Here is a 24,206-nt window from a genome sequence, read left to right as displayed (position 1 = left end):
CAACTTGCTTTTAAAGGGAATGAGAGCTGTGACTCTCATTGGTTTACTGCACGTTACGCCCAAAATACTCCCATTACAATAGGACCTACCCTTTTCGACCATGCGCTCGGCGCAAAAAACATTTTTCCCGTCGTTAAATTAGCAAAAGTGGATTCGGACACGCCCATTTAGACGTTGCGCTGTGCGCTTTAGACAATGCGCTTAGATCGTTAAAATAGGGCCCAACATGTATGTAGCCCGTCATGTGTGTGGTTCCTTTTTTCAAAATATGTGTTCTGCGCGTCGAGTGATCCTATGTGCATCACGTGACCCGTCAAAATAAGTGCCTGCTGCAGACGCGTCTAAAGGGTTTATGATAAAAGAGATGCCTGCGTTTGCCAGATACTCACATAATCTCATGCGTAATCAGAGTTTACTGTTAAGGGAGTGTCTTGCGTTTATTCTGTCAACGTGAGCGTCTCTTTTATCATAAACGGTTTTGACGCAGGCACTTATTTTGACAAAACACGTCATGTTAGGAAATGCATTAACCAATGTCAACAAATACTACCTTATTGTAAAGTGATACTGTAATGTTATTATAGTAACATTTAGAGGGGGCAAAGATCAGATTTGATGAGAAACAACCGTTTATTTAAACCTTATACCTAATTTCACAGTGAAATAGTAGAGGCCATCATGCCACACCTTAAGTCATTGTTAATACAAGGTACAGAATAGTAGTCAAGTGAACTGTCTTAACGTCTGGCGTGGTCTTATGCTACGCACACACCAAACACGGGGCATCGCGTTACTCGCTCTAGATTACTCGCGGGATTTAACTTCGTTAACTTCGTGTCATGCGAATTTTTCGCTCGAGTTGAATAGTTTGCGTTTGAGGCGAATAGCACATGTTTTCGGCAAACGCGCCCCGTATAATGCATAATTTGCATCGCCCCATGCGAGGACGCATCTAATCGCATCTTTGCATTGACTTTGTATGTAATCTTCTTGCGCAAATAGTTGAACTCGCGTTTGGTGTGAACCCACAGTTACAGTGAAACTGCATCTTGCATCTCTTGCATCTTAAAAAAAAGCTCTTTTTCAAAACAAACTTCTTAAAAATGAATCGCAGCTGTGTTCCAAATCCCATTTAAAAAAATAATAAGAAAAGATGAAATGTCAAAAACTACTCCCACTCTCTCTTCTGCATGAGGTTGTCTGAAAAGGTGAAACCAATTTGTTTTCAATCTGAGAACACGGCTCCTCTGATCCCCATGCATTCTTTAAGACAGGCCTTGATTATTGTTCTGCGGAGGCCTTCAAAGTCAGTCGCAACAAAGACCATCTCACAGAGGTGTCAAAAGTACAATGTTTCACAATAAACACTGTCAGTTTGTCAATTTGCTCAGCATGTTGCCTTTGAATGCTATATAGACTAAAAAGCTTAATTTAATCATAAGTCTGTGAGAAACGTTGCCATTTATTGTAAACAAAAAATAGCGTTTCATGTGAGAAGAATGACAGAAGAATATTTTATATTATCATGAAAGATAAACTTCTTTACTTTTCAATGTTCACAAGAAACCCATGTTTTAAGAAAGTAAATAGACACTATTCCAATTCATGTTGACTTTAAATGGTCCTTATTAAACATCTGCTGAGCATTGAATGGATGTGTGGGGTCACACAATATCATATCACTGTTTGTGTATCTGTGTTTGATCTGTAACCTAAAGCTGTGGACTTCTCTCCCTTCCCAAGGGTCGTAATTGCCGTTTGGTTCCTCCTCATCTGTCAGATGAAAAGATCTCATGATCTGCTGTCATATTCAACCCTTCTCTTTCCCTTCCTCTTCTTCAACCTTCTATATGCTTTACATCAAAATACTGTAGTATTTGTTCTAGTTAATGTTATGTTTACCCTCTGATGTCTCAGTGCATCTCTCCTCAGCTTCCCTCAACCAGCCCACCACAGAAGGCCCTCTATAAAATTCCCTTTTATTTATTGCTTGTTTGCTTTTTATTAGGTGGCTGCGCAGACCCCAGCCGCTCCCCGCCGTTTGATGTGCGCTGCTGTCTTGTCACTGATTACGATTCACATCTGCAAAAAGACAGAAAGGAAGGAAGACAGGCAGTTAAAAGATACGAGCAGGATGCCATTGGAGACCGAAGAGTGCGGGTTTATTTACTGTCCTACATCTCTTGTTTCCAGCTATGTTCAACGAGCAACTTCATAATTGTTTCGCAGGTAACTGAGACGACATTTTCATTATGGTTGTTGGGTCATTGCTAGTGCCGATTTGTGAGTTTGTGAACGTGTTAACAATATCTTGATTCATGTGAAGTACACTGTAAAAAATTTGCAATATGTGTCTTGAATTGATATTATGTCAACTTTTTAAACCAAAACTTAAAATAGTAGGTTGAATTGACTTGCAAAACCAAGTTTTTTTTAACTGTTACATAACAATGTTTTTAAATAAAAATGGTTCATTTACATGACAATGGTGTTTTAGGGGCATTAAAATGCAAACTTTTGCTTCTGTTTTTCGCCTAAGCTGCACAAAAGGTCATTGGTTCAAACCCAGGAAACACACATACTTATGTAAAGAAAACGTATACCTTGTAATGCACTGCAAGTCGCTTTGGATAAAGCCAATATGGCAAAAAATATATATATATATATGTATTATAATTTATATATATATATATATATATATATATATATATATATATATATATATATATATATATATATATATATTCAAAATATAATTTTTATATATAATATAATAAAATAAATATATTTTAAAGCATTTATATTCACGTCACATTGAAAGAATAACTTTGTATGTTACAAACCTGTAAACAACAAAAATATATTTTCAACTGCAAAAAAAGACTTATAAATGTATATTTTATACATACTTATACAGTTTATACTTAATAATTTTTTTGCCTTTATTTAACAGTAATTAAGGAGAGGACAGGAAAGTACGGGGAGGAGAGAGGGGTATGGGATGGGCAAATGACCACAAGCCGGGAATCAAACTCGGGTCGCTGGAAATGCGAAAGCACCACATGTCGGAACGCTACCTACTACACCATCAGCTCCGACTATTTTACACACATTTTATACACACAAATATTTTTGCGGTATGGGTTAAAATTAAATTAAAAAAATTATTTGTTGTCCCTAAAATAGCCTACATTTTTAAATATTTGTTAATATTAATGATGGTTAAAATGAAATATATTTTCAAACTCCAAAATATATTTAATTAAGCTTTCTACAAAATGTATTTAGCATATTTTTGGCCAGAGAAATAAATTTTTTGGAATGTGGAAGGTGGCAAATGCATAAATGTGAATGTAAACTTAAAAAAAAGCGTTTTAAAGTGCTAGTTTTTAAAAGTGGCAGCTTCTTTGTTTCCATGTAAACGATAAAGGCTGGGTCCCAAATGGCGCATTCTAGTGGCTGTCGCATGCACGTGTCCTTGTAGTCAACAAGACCGTACAGTGTCCCATTTGTCATTTTAAGTTTAAAAAGGGTGCTCAAGGGCAATATGCACCCGTGATGCACATTTTTCCTTAGCCCGCACCAGGACTTCTTCCCATTAGTTGCATTACGTCATGAAAGTGCAGACTTGAAGGAAGACCATAGTGTTTAGGGTGCCATTTGGGACAGGGCCAAATTGGCAAATTCGTGTAAATCGTGACGTCACGTGTACTATGTTTTCATACATCGTGTGACTTCGCCCAACTAGTGGTCTGGCATGCATAATACAGCGTTTTTATTCGTTTTTGCAGATCTGTGTAAAAGGGGATCACTTGTACTGATCTCCAGTGCACCTAAAAAACAAACCCAGTGTCACGGAGTTGCGAAGTGTGAAAATCGCGCAATACATACACCAAATTCCAATTTGGCGTGCATATGATAAGTCAGTCCTCCATTCACTTAAATGGCGCGTCTTTTTTTGTCATTCTATTTATTGGTTTATCAATTTTTTTACCATTGTCGGTTGGGTTTAGGGTTAGAACAACTTTTTGTTACAAAAATGACATCCTTGAAGGAAAACCAGAGTGTTTAGGGTGCCATTTGGGACAGGGCCAAAATGGCAAATTTGTAAAAATCTTGATGTCACGTGTACTATGTTTTCATACATCGTGTGACTTCGCCAACTAGTGGTTTGGCATGCATAATAAAGCGTTTTTATTCATTTTTGCAGATCTGTGTAAAAGGGGATCGCTTGTACTGATCTCCAGTGCACCTAAAAAACAAACCCAGTCTCACAGAGTTGCGAAGTGCGAAAATTGTGCATATGCCAAATTCCAATTTGGCGTGCATATGATACGCCAGTCCTCCCCATTCACTTAAACAGCACATCTTTTTTTGTCGTTCTATTTATTGGTTTCGCAATTTTTTTACCATTGTCGGTTGGGTTTAGGGTTAGAACAACTTTTTGTTACATAAAAATGACATCGTAACCCAAACCTCGATTCTAACCCCAACTCCAAGCGACCATGGCTTAAAAATAGACAAAAACATGTAGAAACCTCTATATTAAATAACCTCCTTAAGCAAATCTCAAATCTAACCCTAAACCCAAGCGAAAATGGTTTAAAAAACAGAAATCAATAAATAAAACGACAAAAAAGAAGCGCTGTTTAAGTGAATGTGGAGGACTGGCGTATCATATGCATGCCAAATCTTCATGAGACAGGGTAGTAAAAAACACAAAGGAAAACGTTTCAATTTTTAGCACATAGTTGTCATGTAAACGTACCCTGAGACACACCCCTTGTCTCCTCCTCTGCAGGATTATATAAACCTGCGGGTGGGTGGATGTGTCTTAAATCACACCCCTCTTTCTATCTCAGTAAAGCCACTAGTCTGTTCTGAGTATTTACAACTGCTTTGTTGCCTTTTCTCCTCTGAGCATATCTGTAAAATGGGCTTAGGGCTGGAGATGAGAGATTGCTTTTGGATTGGTCTCAGCTTTCTAATCCTCTCTCTATCTCCAGTCTCTCTCTCTCTCTTCCGTCTCCCCTCCTGCTTGGCAGGCCCACCTGGAGTCATTAATATCAGCAGTTCCACCTGTTAGCTCCAGGGCGGTGCGGCTGAAGCCAGGGCTGTCATTAGTCTGAGTGAGGTTGAGCTCCCAGTCCGCGACCTACCTCGTTTGCCTGCCTAATTTATTTACTGCGAGTCAGCGGCAGCGTCAGGACTCGCCAGAGTCTTCCACAGAGCTCGGTTTCTCTCTCTCTCTCTCTCTCTCTCTTAAAACCAAAGAGTGAGTGCTGTAGATTATGTGAATGAGCTCTTTAACGGGGAAGGGTGAGCAGAGGCAATGATTGGTCACAGTTTAATGGGACTCCGGTTGGGCTTTAGAAAACTCTTAAAGCTGCCCGGCTTCGGGTGGTTTCTGCTTCACAGCATGGGCAAGCACAAAGTAAAGTAACGCCTGGCCTGGCTTGCTGACACTTATAACAATGCACGTCTAGGTTGCTAAAGTTGTTTCTATTTCTAGAGGTGTTTTGCTTTTGAAGGGTAGCATGAAATGAAAATGTACTATATTTACATGTCAATGCCTGCATTCACAACTGCATTTGTGTACAACTCATTTGTAAGTTGCTTTGGATAAATGCATCTGCTAAATGAATAAATATCAATATTTGAAGTTCCTCCCCTGCACAATTTTATCCAACAATATATCCTAGTGCTTGACATTGAAATGACGTTGAAAGATGCATAAACGGTTTTGGTTTCAGCAGCAACAACATAAACAAACGCTTCTGTGAACTAAACGCAACGTCTGGTAGATTTCCACATAGAATCAATAACAACAGAGTCCTACAGTAGTTTATTTCTGATAACAAGATAAATAAATGACAAGTAAATGACCTTTGTTCATATATCATATCTAATGTGTATCAACTATTAAACTGAGCTAACGTTACTGTGTAAAATTAATGTATACAATGTTAGCTCTCCCCACAGTTGTGATCTATGCTCATCGTCTACCCTCCTCCTTAGCAAACAAAAACATTTTATTTTCGACAAGGTATTTGTTCCAGAGATCAGTTTAGCCACTAGCCAGTCTAATATATCAGTGAAGGGCGCGTTGATCCAAAATGACAGTTACCCACCGTTACGAGTCATCCAAAAATATTTTAATGATATTTTGGGTCGCGGTTGGTCGGGTCATTTGAAATAAATATGCCAATTAATTACTAAATTTCTACTTTTAAAAAATGCGGGCCAGGAAGTGGGTCGGGTACAATATTTTTTTTTGCGGTCCGAGTTGCAGGCGGGTTAGTTAGTTGAAAACGTTGTTCGGGTGTGGGTTGTTTATACATTGACCCACGCATCACTGATAAAGATGCCAATAAACTATTTTAAACAATACTACTTTTAAAAAATGCGGGCCAGAAAGCGGGTCTGGTGCAAATATTTTATTTGTTAGGCGCTTAGTTGAAAATGTCAGTCGGGTGCTTTATACACATTGACCCGTGCATCACTATATCTATATATCTATATGTCTAAATAGACCAGTAGTCCACTTTGGTTCAGGCACGAAACCGCGACAACGTGTGCGTCCGATAAAACGTCTATATTTGTTATAAAAATAGCCAAACACTGAGTAATATCTTGAGTTTTGTTGTAGGTAATGATTGTATAAACAGAAAGGTTTGAAAACTTTCACGTACCCACCACATCAGACTGATCTCACAGAAAGTCGTGTTACAGTCACGAAAAAAAATTTTGATTAATTTATTCATGTCCATGACACAAAATTCAGCTTTTTTTGTGCCTTGAGCACGAATGTCTTTTTCGTTTCACTTTCACAAATTTCTATAAATAGATTTTCGTGTCCGTTGTATGACATTCTTTTTCTTTCATTTCATGTATTTTTTTCTCATAGTTTTTCCTATTTTCTTAGCATTGACGCTTGGGGTTGGGGTTAGAACCACTTTTTGTTACATTTTTAGACATCCTAACCCAAACCCCAACTCTAACCCCAAATCCAGGCAACAGTAGTTTTAAAAGTGGAAGAAAAACATGTAGAAACCAATACATAAAGGTACATCCTACACTCAAAAAAATTGTTTGTTCATTCAACATAATTGAATTAAGGAAAACTTTTCCACGAAATTAGTTTAGGCTTGTACAACAAGAATACAATAAGTTAATTTAAACAAATAATCTTTTGTTGCCCCAACTTAATAAATATATTTTCATTGCTCATAAAAATATCTTGTTCAATAAACTTAATTTAATTAAGGAAAACTTTTCCACGCAATTAATTCTGGTCTGTTCAACAAAGATAAAACAAGTTCATTTAAGCAAAAAAGTCTAGCTAAACCAATTGTCAGTTTCTATATAATACTAATTAGCATAAGCACACGTTAGCATGCTAATGACACATTGGTTGAACATGTGAGAAGAGACACATGTTAGTGCTCTTTAAAAGAACTATGTACGTCTCATCCACAACTTAACCACAAGCGCTACTCTTCTGCACGATGGTAACCAAACAATTTGTAAAAATATAACACAAACTCTTCTAAATCAATAAGATAAACCAACATTAAACACTATAAAGTCTTTCCCTTTACCTAAAAATGCATAAAATAACACTTAATTTAAAAAAATACTCTCCAAAGGCAGTTGCATGCAAAGCATGCTGGGAAATACCGATTCACGGCCCAGTCAGTAATAGCAACAAAAATCATTAATGTGCTCCCAATATAAAATGATTTAGTCCATGTAATTTTTTAAAATTTAAGCAGATTGAACATTATAAAAATAGGTTGAGACAAAAAAATAAAACATTGTGTTGTATTAACTGGTTTCATTTAAGTAAATTAGACAAGGTGCAAAAATATTTTTTTTAGTGTAACAAACCCCAAATCTAACCCCAAGCGACAATGATTGAAAAAAAGAGAAAACAATACATAAAATGACACGAAAAAAAGTTGTGCCACGGAAACGAAAAACTATTTATAGAAATTCGTGCTGAGTGGCAAGAAAAAGACATTCGGGCTCAAAGCCATGGACACGTATAAATTAATCACTTTTTAGTGACTATAACACTACTTTCCGTGAGATCATGTTGACCACATTTAGATGATTGAAAACAACTAGAAATGCTGTATTATGTGTGCCAGGCCAGTAGTTGGCGATAAATATTTAAGATGACGAAGTATCAAGCAATTTTGTTTGTTTGTTTGTTTGTTTGATGAGGTTGGTATATTACTACAAATGACTCTGGACTATAAAAGCAGCAAATTTTGTCAACTTTTTTAGATAAGCAGTTTTAAACATATCTTTAGTGGCACACTCCTGTAGGCCACCATTGTTGTTAGGGTTGTCAAATACTCGCGCATGCCAGTAGACTGAAAACGAACTATGCAGATAATGTCACCATTTTCATAGATTACTGTTTTTTAGTTTTTAAACAGAAACAACATTGTCAATGGTGTCATTTTCAAAAACTTGTACTTTGAAAGAAGTTTTTAAAAGTTTGCATTTTCAGAAACACAATAGACTGTTATTGTGTAAAACTGGGGTTTGCAAACCCCTGGTGGTTTGCAGGGGGATTGCAGGGGGTTCGTAGGGATAAAAAAATGAATTAATTAAAATTAAATCATAAAATGTAAATACATTATTTTAAAATAAATAATCTAAATCAGTGGTTCTCAAACCGCAAGATGGTCCCAAGGGGTCCCCAGTTTTATGACATTTTATAAAAAACATTAATTTTTAATTAACCAGTGGCGTCTGGTGACTGCTCACCCGAGGGCCGCTAATTCAAAATATGTGTACAGAGTGTCATGTGTGTTGCTTGCGTTTTCATTGTTTGTTACGTCATGTGAACCATGTGCATCATGTGTTTTGTCAAAATAAGTGCCTGATGCACACGCGCCAAACCGTTTATGATAAAAGAGACGCTCACGTTCACAAAATACACGCAAGACACTCCCTTAACAGTAAACTCTTATTACGCATGAGATTATGTGAGTATCTGGCAAACGCGAGCGTCTCTTTTATCATAAACCCTTTAGACGCATCTGCAGCTCACACTTATTTTGACAAGACATGTGATGCACACAGGCTCACTCAACGCGCAGAACACATATTTTGAAAAAAGGAACCACACACATGACGGGCTACATACATGTTGTGACGAAGTTCGCATCGTGCGCCCTTGAAAAAAGAAGTCACTGACCACCACTGTCCCTGTGTAATAAAACCTAAAAAAATAAGGGTAATAACCAACAGCACTACTTTGTGTAATATAATCTGTTTTGTTTATTTAAAATGTTATGTTTTAGAACAAATTTGTCATACACTTTTTGGGGGGGCATGAAGGAATACACCGTACACAAGGGGGGCCGCATGCGGATAAAGTTTGAGAACCACTGATTTAAATAAAATGCTTGCAAAATACTAACAAACAAGATAAATTTGATATGTTTAATCTAAATGTCATGTGATCATTACACAACACTACAATATATCAGAAAGCTCAGAACTCAGAAAAATTCCCAGAATAAGGTCCAAAAATACCTATGTAAAATACTACTCATAAAAACTTTAATACGGATGCCTCAAGGAGGTTTGGCTGACAAAAAAGTTTGAAAAACCCTGTTGTAAAGGAACACCCAAAACACAAAAAGTTTCCAGTTTTTAGTTGAAAATGTTGTTGTGTAAACTTGGCCTAAGTCATCATGAGTTTCTTCAGAAGTATGTTAAGGTCCCCTAGAGCAGTGGTTTTCAAACTGGGGGCCGCGAGGTGGTGCCAGGGGGGCCCCAGTTTTATGACATTTTATAAAATACATTCATTTATCATGAATTCTGTGTAATTAAACCTAAACAATAATAAGCCAACTAACCAACAGCACTACTAGGTATAATTGTTTATGTTTTGTTTAATTAAAATATTACATTTTAAAACTGTTTTTGTCATAATTTTTTTTTCGGGGGGCCGCGAAAAAATGCACTGTACACAAGGTGGGCCGCACGCTGAAAAAGTTTGGGAACCACTGCCCTAGATCACCCCGACCCCCTGGTCGAGGAACACTGCTCTCTTAACATCTGACATTTGCAGAAGTTGAGCTGGGCAGAGCAGCGGAGGGCTGAAGACGGCACAATGGCACCATGAAGGTGCTTTGAAGAGCAGGGACTGGTGGTGATTAATGCTCTTGTAAAGGGTGAGAGCTGATTTTGATGGAGGACTTTATAGATCCTGCTACCTCGGAGGGTGGGGGGATTCGTATCCATTTATTCGGCATTCCAGACACATAAAAAGAAAAGCTTAAGGGAAAGCTGATGAAAATAAGATTTGATAACTAGAGCAACAAACCGCCGCCAAGCTGCGCACACCACAGAGGTCCGTGAGATCTCAGCATGTCAGCGCAGGTCACCTCGACTTGCCGTCTATCAAAATACACAGACTGGGTTTTTCTACACACAAACAACTAGTCTCACACACACTCCAATAGCAACCAATCTGGCCCAAAGTGCAGCTGTTTGTCATATGGTGCTATCAAGAGCTAATCGTCCAGGAACCATTGGCCTCTAACAAACAATAAATCAATAGTTACTATGGCGATGGAATCTGAGGGAAAACAGCGGGGCTTTTTGACGCAGACAGGTAATGAAATGATAATACCTTGCAGATGGAGCGGTTGTCAGGGAGTCACTGACCTTGAGTGGCTTTGTTGCTTTTCCTGCGGGTGAAAGAGGAGAGAGTACTGTCAGCGGGGATAAAGGGGCATCTCAGGGGACCGTTTGTGCACCTGCACTGACAAAATTATTGTGTGGGAGAGAGAGAATGCATATTTAGGTATGAAAAAATGTCTTTGTTTTAGTGTTTCTTTTCAAAACAGATAAATGTCCTTCAGGTGAATAGGGAGTTGTTTTTGTGCATTTTGTGTCTCTCTGGAAACCCTCCAGTTTTTTAATTCAAAGGTTTCAAAACTTTCATACAAATGAAACACTAACAACTTCTAGGAATTTATTGTAACATCAAGAATGTGATGTAGCTTTTCTTCAACATGTGTGTCCAGTTAAGAACTGCTACACTATCAGAAAAAAAATATAAAAAAGGTACAAAAAAGGTTTTTGTACCCCTATGCTTAAACAACACATTGAAATGTTGTATCTTTTAGGGTACAGTATTATACCCTAAGTGTACCTTAAGGAACAATTTTGTACCAGTTCAATTTTAAAGTGCACCTGTCATTGCTAAAAAAAAAAATTATATTTGGTATAACACAATGTGTTTCCATGGTTTATGGTTAAAAACACATTATTTTTCACATACCGTACATTTTTGTAGTTCCAAATTTCACTCTCTTCCTGAAATGCACGAATTTGAAAAGTTCTGTGTCCCTGATTGGCCAGCTACTCTGTACGTTGTGATTGACCTGAATACTTCTGACGTCAGCCGGAAATGTGACGCTACTTACCACGTTTGAAAGATTCGGTCACAATGCAATGCTAACAGAAGTTAACTTACAGGCTGTGAGGAATTATGATAATGTCGGTCTTGTCTAAATTACCAATCTTAGGAAGTAAACGGTTGCCTACAATCTGTGTGTTTGTTGTAGTCCAAGAAAAAAGATTTACGTTGGAGACGATAAATCACGTACACGTTTACTTTGGGGTTTGTACCTTTTGCGTACTGTTAACATGTACTAATACACACTTACACACCAAAGGAAATGTAAAATCGTGAATAGGACAATAGGTACTCTTTAAAGGTACGAAACAGTTAACAGATCCTTAAGGTATACAGTAATGTACCCCAACATTGTATTATGTTTAGTATACCTGTAAAGTTACAAAACAGAACCTTAAATTACCCCCCCTCCCCAACTGACAAAAAGGTCTAGTTTTGTACCTTTTTTCTTACAGTGTATAAGAGATTTTTGTACACAATATGATAAAAAAAAAATTGACAAAAAATGGCTTCTTCGGGCGATAGTCAGTATTAAGTGTGACCACTCTTGACACTAAGTACATCTTTAAGTCTTTTGAGGAGACTGAAGTCCTGAAGTCATTAGATTCAACATAAGGTTTTCATTTCATTTAGTTTTAAGAAGTTCCTGCTATTGCTTTAAGTGTTAGAGGAGGTCACACTAAATACTTGACACTTCGCTGCTTGATAATTTTCAATTTTTTTTCTTTAGATCTTTTTTATGTTTATGTTTTATACCATTTAATACTGCATAAACATTTCCTCTATTTTCTGGTTCTAACAGGGACTGAAAAATATTGTATATGGTCATTTTTAGGGGTGTCACGATTCTCCAAATCCTCAATTCGGTTACATTTTCGATTCTAAGGTCGCAGTTCGAATGATTCTCAATTTTGTACTTCTTTTTTTTTGAAAGAACAGGTTGCTATGCCATTTTTATGCCCGGAGATGCCCTGCCATGTTAGTCGTGCTACCAGTGGAAAAACATGGTGCACGCACATACCTGATAAAACAAAACTTCCTGTCAGATGAACATTCCTGTTAGTACTTTGCACCTTAAAAACGCGCTTTTATTACCGTCGGACGAGATTGTGAGACTACACCCCAATAAGTCATGTTTAAATGCTGTTTTTATAACTCTTAAAGCAACACTATGTAGTTTCCATGTAAAAATGACTTACAGCTCCCCCATGTGGTTGAAAACGCAACAGTTCCTGGTATCAGACACTCTTCTGCAGGCAGGGGGAGGGGCGGGGCTGTGTGCTCTACCCTCCACCGCCACTTTCAGAGTGTGCTTGTAGCAGCTAGGAGGCTGCTCAGGTTGCAGCAACAGTACAATTTGTCCAGTAAAAAGTTGTTCTATCACTGAGATAATTTTAGAGACATTATTTAAAGGTAAAAAAACTAAGCAACTGAAATTAGTTATTGTGAAACTTGAACAGATCTCAGTTCAGAGAAACGACCGCTCCTGGCACAGACGCCGCTCTGCTGTGCACGCGTGCATGCTCTGATTGAGTTCAGGTGAAGGCGGGAGGCGCGTGCTGGTTTTTGTTTCCCATGTAAAGAGCAGCTTATGTGGTGTCTCCTGCATCATGCTATCTTTTAATTGGCTGTAGTTAGCGAAGTTAGGAGGAGGTTGACTCGCAGCACTCAACATGTGTTTTTTTCCGCTTGGCAAGCCGACCGGACGTGACATGGGGACGTGGCAGCATCGACGATTCCATTTTTTTATTCGAAGTTCGAGGTTGTGACCTAATTTCTATCGATTTCGATTAAAAATGAAATTGTGACACCCTTAGTCATTATACCATTGCAAAAACAACAATCTTGGTTGCAAATGAAGAGCTCAGATGCAAAAGCCAATAAATGCCACCTCGGTCAAAAATAAGATAATGATATTAACCGAATGCTCTCAGCACATATTATATATTCATCAAATACTTTCTCTTTAAATCCGTCTAATTCAGGCCATTGAAAAATATCAGTTTGTTGGCAGAATCCATTAAACGCCACATTGATTTTTCAGCAAAGTCCTCAAAGTGCACAAAAACGACCATGGATCACATTCAAAATTTGGTCCCTTGTGAGTACTGTACTTGGACCTGAAAAATACTCAAATGTGGCAGCCAAATGCATCAGTTTTTTATTTTTACATTTTGAATTCTGACTTTCATCCTTTGCAATGTTTCTAACTGCATTTATAGTAATTTCGCTCTTTACTATGTTTCTATGTTTTTAGAAGTGGAGGTTTTTGTCAAAAAAGCTTGCATGCACTTAAAGAGTTTTGCAGCAAAATAAATGTGTTAAATGCCAATGAAATTACTAAAGTAACATTTGTAAATATATAAGATTAATAACCTATTTACCATTAAAGTGCAATTACTGAACCTAAACATGAGAGCCTGATAAAAAAATGTTAATTTACAAGAAAATAATTACAAATGGGTTTTGCATCTAAACTCTTCATATATATATTTGGTGAGGTGTATCCTCAGGTAACACACATGCGCTACCAGTCCATCTGAGTCCTCTTGATGTGGGCGGGAGTCGTAAAGGGTTAAAGGTCACATTTCAATGAGAAAGCCATGGTGGGTGATTGCGTTCTGAAAAAGCGGTGGGTGATCGTGAGCGTATGTGTTTCTGAGAGCGACAGAAAAATTGAGCTGTACAGAAAGAGTGATGAGGGATAGAAAGTCAAAAACTGCCTTTTCACTTGCTGATGAAATTGAGGACAGTGTAGAGTTGGGTGAAAATCGGCGGCCGTGATGGAGCAGAGCTCAAAATTGCTTTAGCAGAGACTCCATAAGGAGGCACAGACAGAAAGAGGGAGTGAGAGAGAGAGAGACAAAGAGAGAGACAGGGAGAGAGACTAGAGACAAAGAGAGAGGGCTCCCTGCAGGCCTTGGCAGCTCAATCCTATTTATTGATTTTCTGTCCACTCCTTCAATATGTGGAATGTGCGCAGGCCAATAGATGATGACAAACGGGGCCGCCAGGGACAGCGGCGGCTCTAATTGAACTTGATGGAGTACAGCTGAGGATCAAAGGTTGCGCACACTCTGTGACATTACAGGTTCTCCTCTGTTGGAGACAGACATGGGATGTGTCCAAAACCTCAAATATCTTCCCTTCGCATATCATATATAGAGAGCAGTATATAAATCCTAGCAAGATAAGTTTTTTTAAATGGAGCATATATGATTCATTATTCACGATATCCCACAATCCTGTGCATGCAGTTTACTGTAAACAATATACTCTGAAAATGCTGGGTTATTTTCAACCCAGTCTTGGGTCAAAAGGGGACAAACCCAACCCCTGTGGTTGTAATTTAACTCCTGTATAAAACATTTAGTTGGTTCAACTTAAAAATGTAAGTTATCTAGTTGCCTTTACATTTTGAGTTTATTCAACTTAAAAATATTAGTTGACTCAAAACATTTGTGTAAGAGTTGTTGTGTCAACTAATATTTTTGTTTGAATTAACTAAAAATTCAAAGGTAACCAGGTAACTTATTTTTTTAAAGTTGAACCAACTTGTTTATACAGCGTATTAGTATTGGGTGATATGGCCCATTTTGAGATCGTCCTATCGTCAGCCTGTGAGATCGCCGATACACGATAGTATCGCAGGGTGGGGCAGTAGTTTACTCATTTATTGACTCATTAAGTCACTTGACAAAGTTCTGTGGTATAGTCACAGAATATTTTGCTCATTTATCCGTGTCATTGTCACAGATCTCCGCATTTTTCAGTGGCCGTAACACGGACTTTCTTTTCCATGTCATTCTCACGGATTGGTTACTCAACTGCTTTTTCCTATTTCCAAACCATTGTTGCTTCGGTTTAGGGTTAGATTTGGTGTTTTTGTTAGGATGTCACTTTAAGTATTGGTTTATACTATTTTTTTCTTATTTATTCTTTTATATTTTCTAAATTTTAAACCATTGTCACCTGGCGTTAGGGTTAGAGTTGGGTTTGGGAAAGGATGTCATTGCATGTAAATCTAACCCTAAACCGAAGCAACAATGGTAAGAAAATAGGACAAAACAGTTGAGAAACCAATCCGTAACAATGACACAGAAAAGAAAGGAAAAATGCGGAGATCCGTGACAATGACGCGGATAAATGAGCAAAATTTTCCGTGACTATACCACGGAAATTCGTGAGACCAGGTTGATTGGTGGAGAAAAAAGAAGCAAGGGCAACACTGTCATGACCGCAACCTTCTTAAAACTGATGCCATTAATCCGAGCGCATCATTAAATTCCTGCGTGCCAGCCCTCTGGGCGCTAACAACACGATCTCTAGTGCAAGGAAATGTCAGAGCCGTGCGTATTACAAGTTCTGGTCCACATTCAGGTCCCAGCAAGAGTCCAAGATGTGCGCTTTAAGTCCAGGGGCGTGCGAGAAGGAATCGACAGGTGTTTTAAGCTCTTTCGCGCAAGGCACCCAAGCCCACAAACCCTCTCATGCAAGAAAAGCATGCAATGTGCATGTTAATGTGAAACTATAGGTAACACTTTATTTTACGACCCGCAAAGTACGGCGTAATTAAACCGAATTTACAGCGTACCTACTTGTAACAACAGGGTACCTCTACAGTACGTACTTGTAGGTATAAGGGAACAATATGTTAAGTTTGGGGTAATAAGGGGGTAAGAATATGAAGAATTATAAATAATTTATACTCTAAGTATTTTATAACTACAGGGTACCTATTGTAATATTACGTGGTATGTATGACTTAGTCAAGTCTATGGGGAAATTGTTGTATTTTTTATGATTTATTGTGAATTTTTCATATTGACTACTGAATGTTGTATACAGTCGATGTCTATGAGCCACATCGGCAAATAAATATAACAGCACATCACTTTTATTTTAGTTGCCTATATTACTTGCTTTTAATAACAAAAGTCCAGCTGATTTAATGTTGTTATCTTTTTTTTAAGGTAAGTACAATAAAAATAGCAACTTATTCCCTATTTACCAGGAAACTCTAACATTTGCGGACATAAGTGGTCCTTTGCAATTTTGACTCTGAAACTCTTTTATTTCAAATGACACAATAATGACCACAAAGCAGCACGCTATTTGTTTATTTTTAATAGGTGTTGTCATTGGTAGAATAAAGCTTTGAAACATGTGTAAACACAAGTATTTTAGCCAAATATAATTTATGCAATGGCAAACCAGAATGAAACAACAGCAGATATCAGCTCCCACTAAAGCAAAAGATGACTACATGCGTAGGCTACTGCTCAGGTGTAGAGCGCGCGGCCGTCTGCAGGAGGTTTGCCTGCTGGAACGGGATCCTGAGGTGAAATTTCTTTAAGAGGTTTTAAAAACTTTCTACACTGTTAATGCATGACCCACACATTTCAAAATTTCATTGTTTTTTTTCAAGAAAGTTGCCAGCTAACTGTAGCAGCAGGTTAGCTAGCACATAAGTTAGCCTAGAGTTAATAACTGGCTCAGAAAACTCATTTTTTTTGTACACAGTGCACAGTGAAGAAACATTTACTGAAGGCTTCCATTTATGTTTTTTATATGTAATGTAGAACAGCATTTGTGAGACGACATCAACTCAACATCCGAGTGGACAAGAACCCCAACAGAGGAAGCCAAGCCGCAAAAACAACGAAAAATTGTCATGACTTTTTATTTGAAATAAAAGTTTTGTGTTAATAAAAATTAAGTGTTGGCCTAATTATAGTGTTTTAAAGATGTTTTAAAATAACAATATTCTGTATGTTTATGGTATTTATTTACCCTATAACATTTATAACAAGAGGTGAACAAAGCACCACTTTAGTTTACAGCCCGCAAATATGAGAGTTACCTGGTAAATACACAGAACAAGGCTGTAATAAGCGCCACTTTAATTTACAGCCCGCAAAGGTAAGAGTTACCTGGTAACTCCTGTATACATATACAGATCAAAGAGGTACAAGTTGCTATTATTTTTATTGTGCTGTTATATTTTATTTGCCGACGTGGCTTGTAGACATCAACTGTAGGCTATACAATACACTTTCATCAGGTAAGTAGCAAATATGAAAAAAAATAACAAAAAAATCAATAGACCATATTACACATAGACGTAAGTCATACATAGGTGATATTACAATAGGTACCCCTTATTACCCCAAACTTGAAATATTGTTCCCTTATACCTACAAGTACGTACTGCAGAGGTACTCTGTTGTTACAAATAGGTACGCTGTAAATTCGGTTTAATTACGCGGTACTGCGGGTCGTAAAATAAAGTGTTACCTGATTGTCGATACATAATATTTTCGTCTATCGGCACAAGCCTACATTGTATAGTAGGTTGTTTGAACCCAATTTTTAAGAGTGTAGCATCAAATAGAATTAATATATTTTTTTTCAACATAATCATCAGTAAATATATAAATGGTTTTAGGTAAACGTTAAGGTTTAAGTTTGCTATCATCATGTGATGTGGTGTTGGGGTTGTTGTTTGAACATTTTGATTTCATGTGGACACTGTCTTTAACTGACCGTTGTGACAGCATGATAGCCACCTTAGATATTGAACATAGCGGATGGGCCTCAAGGAGGAAGAGAGAATCGTTTCCAATCCTCCCCTCCTTCCTCTTCCTCCTGTCTTTACTTTCACTACTCGGTCAAGCACAATGGAACCTGGTGCTTAACAATAACACCCTCCTGCCAAAAGCACAAGAAAACAAGGGGAGAAGAAAAGCTCCATGCTCTATTTTGATGAAAGTAACAAGCACAGCTTGTCGTAAATAGGCTTTCTGAGGCCCAGAGGCAACTCCTCCCTACGGGGGATTTCTCTCTCTCTTTCTATCTCTCTTTCTCTCTCTCTCTCTCTCTCTCTCTTTCTCTCTCTCCCCAGGCTGCTGTCGCCAAGAGGGCCTTGCAGCTGACATGGGGAAAAAAGCACAAACAAGAAGTGTTTGGGCTGTTCCGACAGAGGGGGGAAGTGATATTTTCTGGGAGAATGCTCACTTTGCTCACTCAGGTTTTGCCTCTCTCTCCTCTCATGAGGAAATAAGACATGAGTATGACACGCTGGAGAAGCCCGGTGTGCTTCAGTGTGGTACTGTAGTCTTTAATTTGAGGTTTTCTCCGAAGCCTGGAAAGTGGAACCCCACTGACTTCTGGAGTCTGGAGACTTTTGTTTTTTGTGACTGTGTGTATGATGTGTTTTTGTGTTGTTAAGGGTTGAGTTATATGGATTTTGCACAGTGATGCGTTGCGGTTCTGAGCTGTAAAAGTTTTATTTCAGATTAACTTTTGAAAATTTTACTTGATAATATTTTGAAATGTGATTCACTGTTATATTTATTTGCTGTTCAAAATGTGTGTTTGTGTTGTTCTGTGTTGTGTTGTACTGTGTCATACTGTGATGTGTTGTATGTTGTGTCAGGCCTTGTGACATGGGTTGTGTTATTCTGTGTCATATTTTGGTGTCATGTTACATGTGTTGTGGTGTTATGCTATGTCATGTTATGCTGTGTCATACTCTGCTGTGTGTGTTACATGTGGTGTACAGTGTTATGCTGTGCATTTTGTGTCAGGCTGTGTTTTGTGTGTGATGCAATGTGTTATGCTGTGTCATACTGTGTTGTGTGTGTGTGACATGCGTTTGTGTGTGTGACATGCGTTGTGTTATGCTGTGTCATACTCTGCTGTGTGTGTTACATGTGGTGTACAGTGTTATGCTCTGTCCCCACAAAGATAGGAATACCAGTGTTTTTGTGACCTTGTGGGGACATTTTGGTGTGTGTGTGTGTGTGTGTGTGTGTGTGTGTGTGTGTGTGTGTGTGATGTGTTATGGTGTCTAACTGTGCTGTGTGTGTTACATCTGTTGTGTTATGCTGTGTCATACTCTGCTGCATGTGTTACATGTGGTTACCAGCAAGACCAGCATATGTTGTGTTTTGGTGCTGGTTTGCTAGTGAACACCAGCTAAACCAGCATCAAACCAGCATCAGCACCAGCATTAGTACCAGCTAAACCAGCACCAAACCAGCATTAGCACCAGCTAAACCAGCATTAGCACCAGCATCCCATGCTGGTCATACCAACATATGTTGTGTTTTGGTGCTGGTATGCTGGTGACTAAACCAGCATAAACCAGCATAATTCCAATGCTGGTCCATGCTGGTTTGATGCTGTTTTTTTCAGCAGGGTTGTGTCAGGTGTTGTGTGTGTGACATGTGTTGTGTTATGCTGTGTCATACTCCGCTGCGTGTGTTACATGTGGTGTACAGTGTTATGCTGTGCAGTATGTGTCAGGCTGTGTTGTGTGTGTGATGTGTTGTGTTATGCTGTGTCATACTCTGCTGTGTGTGTTACATGTGGTGTACAGTGTTTAGCTGTGCAGGCTGTGTTGTGTTGTGTTATGATGTGTCATACTGTGCTGTGTGTGTTACAAGTGTTGTGTTATGCTGTGTCATACTACTGTGATGTGTGTTACACGTGTTGTCATTCTATGTTTTATGTCATGTGTTATGCTGTACACTTTATCAGGGTGTCTGTGTGTGTGACGAGTTGTGTTATGCTGTGTCATACTGTGTTGTGTCATACAGTGTTGAGTGATGTGGCAGAATGTGTTGTGTGTTACAACTGGAACCATTAAACAATTGTGAAAGCGCTATATAAGTCCAATTAAATTGAATTGTTACAAATGTGTTGTGTAATGTGTTACATGTACTGTGTGTTGAGTTAGGCTGTGTTGTGTTTGTGAGATGAGTTGTGATGTGCTGTTTTATATAGTGCTGTGTGTGTGTTACAAGTGTTGTGTTATGCTCTGTCATACTCCGCTGCGTGTGTTACATGTGGTGTACAGTGTTGTGCTGTGCATTTTGTGTCAGGCTGTGTTGTGTGATGTGTTGTGTTATGCTGTGTCATACTGTGCTGTGTGTGTGTTACATCTGTTGTGTTATGCTGTGTCATACTCTGCTGTGTGTGTTACATGTGGTGTACAGTGTTTTGCTGTGCAGGCTGTGTTGTGTTATGATGTGTCATACTGTGCTGTGTGTTACAAGTGTTGTGTTATGCTGTGTCATACTACTGTGCTGTGTGTTACACGTGTTGTCATTCTATGTTTTGTGTCATGTGTTATGCTGTACACTGTATCAGGGTGTCTGTGTGTGTGACGAGTTGTGTTATGATGTGTCATACTGTGTTGTGTTGTGTCATACTGTACAGTGTTGTGTGATGTGTCAGAATGTGTTGTGTGTTACAACTGGAACCATTAAACAATTGTGAAAAGCGATATATAAGTCAAATTAAATTGAATTGTTACAAATGTGTTGTGTAATGTGTTACATGTGCTGTATGTTGAGTTAGGCTGTGTTGTGTTGTGTGATGTGTTGTGTTATGCTGTGTCATACTCTGCTGTGTGTGTTACATGTGGTGTACAGTGTTTAGCTGTGCAGGCTGTGTTGTGTTATGATGTGTCATACTGTGCTGTGTGTGTTACAAGTGTTGTGTTATGCTGTGTCATACTACTGTGCTGTGTTAAACGTGTTGTCATTCTATGTTATGTGTCATGTGTTATGTTGTGCATTGTATCATGGTGTCTTATGTGCCACTGTGTGACTAGTTGTGTTATGCTGTGTCGTCACTGTGTTGTGTCATACAGTGTTGTGTGTGATGTGTGTTACAACTGGAACCATTAAACAATTGTGAAAAGCGCTATATAAATCAAATTAAATTGAATTGAATTGTTACACATGTGTTGTGTAATGTGTTACATGTGCTGTGTGTGTGAGATGTGTTGAGTCATTCTTTGTCACGTGTTTTGCCGTGCCATGTATCAGGGTGTCTTATGTGTGTGACGAGTTGTGATATGCTGTGTCATACTGTATTGTGATGTGTGTTGTGTCAGAATGTTTTGTGTGTTACACATGTGTTGAGTTATGCTGTATTGTGTATGTTACACATTTGTGTAATGCTGTGCCGTGTGTTGGGTTAGGCTGTGTTTATATTCTAATTTTATATTCTGTGTTGTGCAATGTTTTAAAGTCATATGTGTTGTGTCATGCTGTGCTGTGTGTGTTACATGTGTTGTGTAATGATGTGCTGTGTGTTGGGGTAGGCTGTGTTTATATTCTTGTTTTATATTCTGTGTTGTGCTATGTCTTAAAGTCTTATTTAAAGGCTTTTTTGTGTGTGCTACATTTGTTGTGCTACATTTGTTGTGTCACACTGTGTTGTGCTGTGTCTACAGCACTGTGTCATGCTGCATTTTGTGTTGGCATGGGTTGTGTTATCCTGGCTGTGTTGCATGTGCTACATGTGTTGTGTTGTGCTGTACCTCTGTGCGTTAGCTATTAATCTATTTTGATGTGCTAAGCTCCTCCATGTCGTGCAGCATTGTGTAATGTAGGGTGTTGTGTTAAGCGCTGTCTTACGTGGTGCTGTGCGGTTCCATGCCCCACTGACGAAGGCCAAGCTCTGCTCGTCACGCTCCGCTTGTCTGTGTGCACAGTCTCCTGATCCCTGATAACCCACATGTGTGCTTATTCAAATGGGAGCTGCTCCAGGCTCCCCCTTGCAAATAAGGGGCCGTCCGCACGTATTGTCACACAAATTAAAAACGGCAGTTTGTCTGGCGGATAAGAGCCCGCGAGAAGCATGCGTCTGTGTGCGAGAGATGGAGAAAGGTGTGGACGCGCTCCAGATGGGAGTCTTTGATGTGCGCGCCCACTCTCTTCCTCCACTGAGCCTCTTCCACTTCCTCCTGTTGCTGTCATTTCCATCCCTCTGGAATAAAAGAGAGAGGGAGAGTGATTTTCTCCACGCCGCCACCTGCATTTGAGAGCCTCGAGATTTCTGAGGGCTCTTTTTTCTCTTTCTGAATAAATCTTCGCCCTTTTCTCCTCCATTGACTTGAATCCCTCACCGTATAAGCCAGCCTGATCCTTCTCAATAATAAAAGTATTGCTGGCCGGTCTCTGTGAAAATTGGCTGTGCACATATCTAATTTACTTTAATTACAACTGCATTCAGAAGTCCAGACACAGTGGTTTGGAGGTCAACCTGTGAACACACACGCACGCACACACACACATGCACACACACAGAGGACGGGCTGTCCTTTTTTGGTCAGGGATGGTTTTGGTTGGTTTTGTCAGTTTGTGTGAAGTTTGGATGTGAACTTGATCGATTTGTAAATACGGAGAATGATCTGCAGACTGGGATTTAAATTCACCGTCTTACTTTTGATGTACCTCTCATTTTACCCTGTACCCTCAGGTGACTCACTTTCTCCCTTTCTCTCTATTTCTGCAGCTAATAACTGGTATCTGTGTGCTTGTGTAAAATCTCTTTAATGCTCATACACTCTTAAAACTAAAGGTGCTACATAATGCCATAGATAGAGGAACCAATTTTGGCTGTATGGTAAAGGACATTTTACATTCAAATGAACCTTTCTGTTTTATAGAAGGTTCTTTGTAGTGGATAAAGGTTTTTTTGTAGGGCTGCCTAATGGTTCTTCGCAACTAACTGGCTGGAGAATAAACGTTTTGTTTACATCATATACAGTATATATATATTATTATACTGTGTATAATAATTATAAATACACACACGCATGTATATTTTTAAGAAATATTTGGATGTGTATATAGATTTTTTTTATATATATATATAATTTATATTATATGTAAATATAAATATTTATTATATAAATATATATTTTTCTTAAAATTATACGTGTGTGTATGTATTTATTTATTTATTTATATATACAGAATTATTTTACACAGTACACCCACATATATAATGTAAACAGAAACTTTTATTCTGCAAACAATTAGTCGTGACTAATCACTAGGCAGACCTATTATTTTGATTATATAAAGTTAAGAAGGAAATGTTGTGTATATGTTTATGAACCTTTGACTGAATGGTTCTTGCTGTGAAAGTAGTTGAGTAAAGTATCCAGGCTAGGAGATTTGACTCTGCAGCAGTGACATAAATAGTTTTGAAATATCCTCTCACTTCGAATTATAGTAATTGTTATCCCTAATAAAAAGAATAGGATTGCTGAACTTGATTTTATATGCTACATAAAATAAAGATTTTTTTTCTTGTATTCTATTAAAATATTCTGAAGTATCCCAAAAGACTACATCCTTAATTAAGATATTATTTGTCTTCATGTATTTCTTGAATTAAGTTTCTTTTTAACCTTACTAGCAAATTCGTATTCTTTTATATTCCAGAGCATAATGTTGTTATAGTACAGGAATACTAACTCCCCGATGGGGTGAGAAATATTAAACTTTAAAAATAGATTCTCAGATTTTTTTGTTAAGAATTATCTTGTTTTAGAGTTTTTTTAATCTAACTAAATTAAAAGCAATTTTTACACTGTGGTTAGAGTTGGGCTTTAGGTTAGGATCAGTGGCGGCCGGTGACTTCTTTTTTACGAGGACGCTCGATGCAAAGTTCGTCACATGTATGTAGCTTGTCATGTGTGTGCTTCGTAATTTCAAAATATGTGTTCTGTGCTTTGAGAGATCGTGTGTGCATCACGTGTCATGCCAAAATAGTGCCTGCTGCAGCTGCGTCTAAAGGGTTTATGATAAAAGATATGCTCGCGTTTGTCAGATACTCACATAATCTCATGCGTAATCAGAGTTTACTGTTAAGGAAGTGTCTAGCGTGTATTTTGGGAACGTAAGCGTCTCTTTAATCATAAATGGTTTTGACACGTCTGCAGCAG

General features: G+C 38.2%; 2 long non-coding RNA genes across 3 annotated transcripts in view; one reads left to right on the top strand and one right to left on the bottom strand.

The window, feature by feature from the left end:
- LOC129439825 (uncharacterized) overlaps positions 1-3,232 on the top strand; it is a 74,965-nt gene extending 71,733 nt beyond the window's left edge. Inside the window, exons 4-5 of one of the 2 annotated variants that reach the window (XR_012365493.1) lie at positions 2,009-2,229; positions 2,954-3,232. This is a non-coding gene — a long non-coding RNA (uncharacterized lncRNA). Of the gene's footprint in view, positions 1-2,008; positions 2,484-2,953 lie in introns of those variants that run through there. The other variant, XR_012365492.1, reaches the window with a different exon arrangement.
- On the bottom strand, positions 1,033-22,876 carry LOC129439826 (uncharacterized). Its single transcript, XR_008642937.2, has 3 exons — positions 21,886-22,876; positions 10,661-10,718; positions 1,033-2,082 (listed from the first exon to the last, which is right to left on the bottom strand). It is a non-coding gene; the product is annotated as an uncharacterized lncRNA (long non-coding RNA).
- Positions 22,877-24,206: the final 1,330 nt, after the last annotated feature.

Source organism: Misgurnus anguillicaudatus, chromosome 22 (assembly GCF_027580225.2).
Source record: "Misgurnus anguillicaudatus chromosome 22, ASM2758022v2, whole genome shotgun sequence".
In the NCBI taxonomy this organism is placed as follows: domain Eukaryota; kingdom Metazoa; phylum Chordata; class Actinopteri; order Cypriniformes; family Cobitidae; genus Misgurnus; species Misgurnus anguillicaudatus.
Note: the sequence above shows the minus strand (reverse complement) of the source record. Positions and strands in the feature narration are given on the sequence as shown.